General features: G+C 53.4%; 1 non-coding gene across 1 annotated transcript; it reads left to right on the forward strand.

Annotated features, from left to right (window-relative positions):
• Positions 1–6132: 6132 nt before the first annotated feature.
• TRNAN-GUU (transfer RNA asparagine (anticodon GUU)) lies at positions 6133–6209 on the forward strand. Its single transcript has one exon. It is a non-coding gene; the product is annotated as a tRNA-Asn (tRNA).
• The last annotated feature ends 452 nt before the right edge of the window (positions 6210–6661 follow it).

Consider the following 6661-nt stretch of genomic DNA (forward strand, 5'->3'; position numbering starts at 1 on the left):
GAGGTTCGAGCCCACCCGGTGGTGGTGCGGCGCTGTTTTTTCTTTGGGCTGATAGCTTTGAAGATATGTTCTGATGGTGGTGAGTGTGGAGAAGGACTGTCTTTGTGGCGCAATTGGCTACCGTGGTGGGCTGTTAACCGAAAGGTTGGAGTTTCGAGCCCACCCGGTGGTGGTGCGGCACTTTTTTTTCTTTGGGCTGATAGGTTTGAAGATATGTTCTGATGGTGGTGAGAGTGAAGCACGACTGTCTCCGTGGCGCGATTGGCTAGCGCGATCGGCTGTTAACCGAAAAGTTGGAGGTTTGAACCCACCCGGAGACGGTGGGTCGCTTTTTTTTTCTTCGCGCTATTAGCTTTGAAGATATGTTCTGATGGTGGTGAGAGTGGAGCACGACTCTCTCCGTGGCGCAATTGGCTAGCGCGATCGGCTGTCAACCAAAAGGTGGGAGGTTCGAGCCCACCCGGTGGTGGTGCGGTGCTTTTTTTTCTTCGGGCTGATAGCTCTGAAGAAATGTTCTGACGGTGGTGAGAGTGGAGCACGACTGTCTCCGTGGCGCAAATGGCTAGCGCGATCGGCTGTTACCCGAAAGGTTGGAGGTTCGAGCCCACCCGGTGGTGGTGTGTTGCTTTTTTCTTTGCGCTGATAGCTTTGAAGATATGTTCTGATGGTGGTGAGAGTGGAGCAGGACTGTCTCCGTGGCGCAATTGGCTAGCGCGATCGGCTTGTTACCGGAAGGTTGAAGATTCGAGCCCCCCCGCTGATGGTGTGGCGCTTTTTTTTGGGCTGATAGCTTTGAAGATATGTTCTGATGGTGGTGAAAGTGGAAGAGGACTGTCTCCGTGGCGCAATTGGCTAGCGCGATCGGCTCTTAACCGAAAGGTTGGAGGTTTGAGCCCACCCGGAGACGGTGTGTCGCTTTTTTTTCTTTGCGCTATTAGCTTTGAAGATATGTTCTGATGGTGGTGAGAGTGGAGCACGACTGTGTTTGTGGCGCAATTGGCTAGCGCGATCGGCTGTCAACCAAAAGGTTGGAGGTTCGAGCCCACCCGGTGGGGGTGTGGCGCTTGTTTTTTTTTTTGGGCTGATAGCTTTGAAGATATGTTCTGATGGTGGTGAGAGTGGAGCAGGACTGTCTCCGTGGCGCAATTGGCTAGTGCGATCGGCTGTTAACCGAAAGGTTGTAGTTTCGAGCCCACCCGGTGGTGGTGCGGCGCTTGTTTTTCTTTGGACTGATAGCTTTTAAGATATGTTCTGATGGTGGTGAGAGTGGTGCACGACTTTCTCCATGGCGCGATTGGCTATCGCGATCGGCTGTTAACTGAAAGGTTGGAGGTTCGAGCCCTCCCGGGAGTGGTGTGTCGCTTTTTTTTGTTTGCGCTGATAGCTTTGAAGATATGTTCTGATGGTGGTGAGAGTGGAGCGCGACTGTCTCCGTGGCGCAATTGGCTAGCGCGATCGGCTGTTAACCTAAAGGGTGGAGTTTCGAGCCCACCCGGTGGTGGTGCGGCGCTTTTTTTTCTTTGGACTGATAGCTTTGAAGATATGTTCTGATGGTGGTGAGAGTGGAGCAGGACTGTCTCCGTGGCGCAATTGGCTAGCGCGATCGGCTGCTAACCGAAAGGTTGGAGGTTCGAGCCCATGCGGTGGTGGTGCGGCGCTATTTTTCTTTGGGCCGATAGCTTTGAAGGTATGTTTTGATGGTGGTGAAAGTGGAGCAGGACTGTCTCCATGGCGCAATTGGCTAGCGCGATCGGCTGTTAACCCAAAAATTGGAGGTTCGAGCCCACCCGGTGGTGGTGCGGCGCTGTTTTTTCTTTGGGCTGATTTCTTTGAAGATATGTTCTGATGGTGGTGAGTGTGGAGAAGGACTGTCTTTGTGGCGCAATTGGCTACCGTGGTGGGCTGTTACTCGAAAGGTTGGAGTTTCGAGCCCACCCGGTGTTGGTGCGGCACTTTTTTTTCTTTGAGCTGATAGGTTTGAAGATATGTTCTGATGGTGATGAGAGTGGAGCACGACTGTCTCCGTGACGCGATTGGCTAGCGCGATCGGCTGTTAACCGAAAGGTTAGAGGTTTGAGCCCACCCGGAGACGGTGGGTCGCTTTTTTTTCTTCGCGCTATTAGCTTTAAAGATATGTTCTGATGGTGGTGAGAGTGGAGCACGACTCTCTCCGTGGCGCAATTGGCTAGCGCGATCGGCTGTCGACCGAAAGGTGGGAGGTTCGAGCCCACCCGGTGGTGGTGCGGCGCTTTTTTTTCTTTGGGCTGATAGCTCTGAAGAAATGTTCTGACGGTGGTGAGAGTGGAGCACGACTGTCTCCGTGGCGCAAATGGCTAGCGCGATCGGCTGTTAACCGAAAGGTTGGAGGTTCGAGCCCACCCGGTGGTGGTGTGTTGCTTTTTTCTTTGCGCTGATAGCTTTGAAGATATGTTCTGATGGTGGTGAGAGTGGAGCAGGACTGTCTCCGTGGCGCAATTGGCTAGCGCGATCGGCTGTTAACCGAAAAGTTAGAGGTTCGAGCCCACCCGGTGGTGGTGCGGCGCTTTTTTTTCTTTCGGCTGATAGCTTTGAAGATATGTTCTGATGGTGGTGGGAGTGGAGCAGGACTGTCTCCGTGGCGCAATTGGCTAGCGTGATCGGCTGTTAACCGAAAGGTTGAAGATTCGAGCCCCCCCGGTGATGGTGTGGCGCTTTTTTTTGGGCTGATAGCTTTGAAGATATGTTCTGATGGTGGTGAAAGTGGAGAAGGACTGTCTCCGTGGCGCAATCCGCTAGCGCGATCGGCTGTTAACCGAAAGGTTGGAGGTTCGAGCCCACCCGGTGGTGGTGCGGCGCTTTTTTTTCTTTGCGCTAATAGCTTTGAAGATATGTTCTCATGGTGGTGAGAGTGGAGCAGGACTGTCTCCGTGGCGCAATTGGCTAGCGCGATCGGCTGTTAATCGAAAGGTTGGAGGTTTGAGCCCACCCGGAGACGGTGTGTCGCTTTTTTTTCTTTGCGCTATTAGCTTTGAAGATATGTTCTGATGGTGGTGAGTGTGGAGCACGACTGTCTTTGTGGCGCAATTGGCTAGCGCGATCGGCTGTTAACCGAAAGGTTGAAGTTTCGAGCCCACCCGGTGGTGGTGCGGCGCTTTTTTTTCTTTGGGCTGATAGCTTTGAAGATATGTTCTGATGGTGGTGAGAGTGGAGCAGGACTGTCTCCGTGGCGCAATTGGCTAGCGCGATCGGCTGTTAACCGAAAAACTGGAGGTTTGAGCCCAGCCTGTGGTCGTGCGGCGCTTTTTTTTCTTTGGGCTGATAGCTTTGAAGATATGTTCTGATGGTGGTGAGAGTGGAGCAGGACTGTCTCCGTGGCGCAATTGGCTAGCGCGATCGGCTGTTAACCGAAAGGTTGGAGTTTCGAGCCCACCCGGTGGTGGTGCGGCGCTTTTTTTTCTTTGGGCTGATAGCTTTGAAGATATGTTCTGATGGTGGTGAGAGTGGAGCAGGACTGTCTCCGTGGCGCAATTGGCTAGCGCGATCGGCTGGTAACCGAAAGGTTGGAGGTTCGAGCCCATGCGGTGGTGGTGCGGCGCTATTTTTCTTTGGGCCGATAGCTTTGAAGGTATGTTTTGATGGTGGTGAAAGTGGAGCAGAATGTCTCCATGGCGCAATTGGCTAGCGCGATCGGCTGTTAACCCAAAAATTGGAGGTTCGAGCCCACCCGGTGGTGGTGCGGCGCTGTTTTTTCTTTGGGCTGATTTCTTTGAAGATATGTTCTGATGGTGGTGAGTGTGGAGAAGGACTGTCTTTGTGGCGCAATTGGCTACCGTGGTGGGCTGTTACTCGAAAGGTTGGAGTTTCGAGCCCACCCGGTGTTGGTGCGGCACTTTTTTTTCTTTGGGCTGATAGGTTTGAAGATATGTTCTGATGGTGGTGAGAGTGAATCAGGACTGTCTCCGTGGCGCAATTGGCTAGCGCGATCGGTTGTTAACCGAAAGGTTAGAGGTTTGAGCCCACCCGGAGACGGTGGGTCGCTTTTTTTTCTTCGCGCTATTAGCTTTAAAGATATGTTCTGAAGGTGGTGAGAGTGGAGCACGACTCTCTCCGTGGCGCAATTGGCTAGCGCGATCGGCTGTCAACCGAAAGGTGGGAGGTTCGAGCCCACCCGGTGGTGGTGCGGCGCTTTTTTTTCTTTGGGCTGATAGCTCTGAAGAAATGTTCTGACGGTGGTGAGAGTGGAGCACGACTGTCTCCGTGGCGCAAATGGCTAGCGCGATCGGCTGTTAACCGAAAGGTTGGAGGTTCGAGCCCACCCGGTGGTGGTGTGTTGCTTTTTTCTTTGCGCTGATAGCTTTGAAGATATGTTCTGATGGTGGTGAGAGTGGAGCAGGACTGTCTCCGTGGCGCAATTGGCTAGCGCGATCGGCTGTTAACCGAAAAGTTAGAGGTTCGAGCCCACCCGGTGGTGGTGCGGCGCTTTTTTTTCTCTGCGCTGATAGCTTTGAAGATATGTTCTGATGGTGGTGAGAGTGAATCAGGACTGTCTCCGTGGCGCAATTGGCTAGCGCGATCGGTTGTTAACCGATAGGTTGGAGTTTCGAGCCCTCCCGGGAGTGATGTGTTGCTTTTTTCTTTGCGCTGATAGCTTTGACATATGTTCTGATGGTGGTGAGAGTGGAGAACGACTGTCTCCGTGGCGCGATTGGCTGGCGCGATCGGCTGTTAACCGAAAGGTTAGAGGTTTGAGCCCACCCGGAGACGGTGGGTCGCTTTTTTTTTTCTTCGCGCTATTAGCTTTAAAGATATGTTCTGATGGTGGTGAGAGTGGAGCACGACTCTCTCCGTGGCGCAATTGGCTAGCGCGATCGGCTGTCAACCGAAATGTGGGAGGTTCGAGCCCACCCGGTGGTGGTGCGGCGCTTTTTTTTGGGCTGATATCTCTGAAGAAATGTTCTGACGGTGGTGAGAGTGGAGCACGACTGTCTCCGTGGCGCAAATGGCTAGCGCGATCGGCTGTTAACCGAAAGGTTGGAGGTTCGAGCCCACCCGGTGGTGGTGTGTTGCTTTTTTCTTTGCGCTGATAGCTTTGAAGATATGTTCTGATGGTGGTGAGAGTGGAGCAGGACTGTCTCCGTGGCGCAATTGGCTAGCGCGATCGGCTGTTAACCGAAAAGTTAGAGGTTCGAGCCCACCCGGTGGTGGTGCGGTGCTTTTTTTTCTTTGGGCTGATAGCTTTGAAGATATGTTGTGATGGTGGTGAGAGTGGAGCAGGACTGTCTCCGTGGCGCAATTGGCTAGAGCGATCGGCTGTTAACCGAAAAATTGGAGGTTTGAGCCCAGCCTGTGGTCGTGCGGCGCTTTTTTTTCTTTGGGCTGATAGCTTTGAAGATATGTTCTGATGGTGGTGAGAGTGGAGCAGGACTGTCTCCGTGGCGCAATTGGCTAGCGCGATCGGCTGTTAACCGAAAGGTTGGAGGTTCGAGCCCACCCGGTGGTGGTGCGGCGCTTTTTTTTCTTTGCGCTAATAGCTTTGAAGATATGTTCTGATGGTGGTGAGAGTGGAGCACGACTCTCTCCGTGGCGCAATTGGCTAGCGCGATCGGCTGTCAACCGAAATGTGGGAGGTTCGAGCCCACCCGGTGGTGGTGCGGCGCTTTTTTTTGGGCTGATAGCTCTGAAGAAATGTTCTGACGGTGGTGAGAGTGGAGCACGACTGTCTCCGTGGCGCAAATGGCTAGCGCGATCGGCTGTTAACCGAAAGGTTGGAGGTTCGAGCCCACCCGGTGGTGGTGTGTTGCTTTTTTCTTTGCGCTGATAGCTTTGAAGATATGTTCTGATGGTGGTGAGAGTGGAGCAGGACTGTCTCCGTGGCGCAATTGGCTAGCGCGATCGGCTGTTAACCGAAAAGTTAGAGGTTCGAGCCCACCCGGTGGTGGTGCGGCGCTTTTTTTTCTTTCGGCTGATAGCTTTGAAGATATGTTCTGATGGTGGTGAGAGTGGAGCAGGACTGTCTCCGTGGCGCAATTGGCTAGCGCGATCGGCTGTTAACCGAAAGGTTGAAGATTCGAGCCCCCCTGGTGATGGTGTGGCGCTTTTTGTTGGGCTGATAGCTTTGAAGATATGTTCTGATGGTGGTGAAAGTGGAGCAGGACTGTCTCCGTGGCGCAATTGGCTAGCGCGATCGGCTGTTAACCGATAGGTTGGAGGTTCGAGCCCTCCCGGGAGTGGTGTGTTGCTTTTCATTCTTTGGGCTGATAGCTTTGAAGATATGTTCTCATGGTGGTGAGAGTGGAGCAGGACTGTCTCCGTGACGCGATTGGCTAGCGCGATCGGCTGTTAACCGAAAGGTTAGAGGTTTGAGCCCACCCGGAGACGGTGGGTCGCTTTTTTTCCTTCGCGCTATTAGCTTTAAAGATATGTTCTGATGGTGGTGAGAGTGGAGCACGACTCTCTCCGTGGCGCAATTGGCTAGCGCGATCGGCTGTCAACCGAAAGGTGGGAGGTTCGAGCCCACCCGGTGGTGGTGCGGCGCTTTTTTTTCTTTGGGCTGATAGCTCTGAAGAAATGTTCTGACGGTGGTGAGAGTGGAGCACGACTGTCTCCGTGGCGCAAATGGCTAGCGCGATCGGCTGTTAACCGAAAGGTTGGAGGTTCGAGCCCACCCGGTGGTGGTGTGTTG

This window comes from Rhipicephalus microplus, unplaced genomic scaffold, assembly GCF_043290135.1.
Source record: "Rhipicephalus microplus isolate Deutch F79 unplaced genomic scaffold, USDA_Rmic scaffold_85, whole genome shotgun sequence".
NCBI lineage: Eukaryota > Metazoa > Arthropoda > Arachnida > Ixodida > Ixodidae > Rhipicephalus > Rhipicephalus microplus.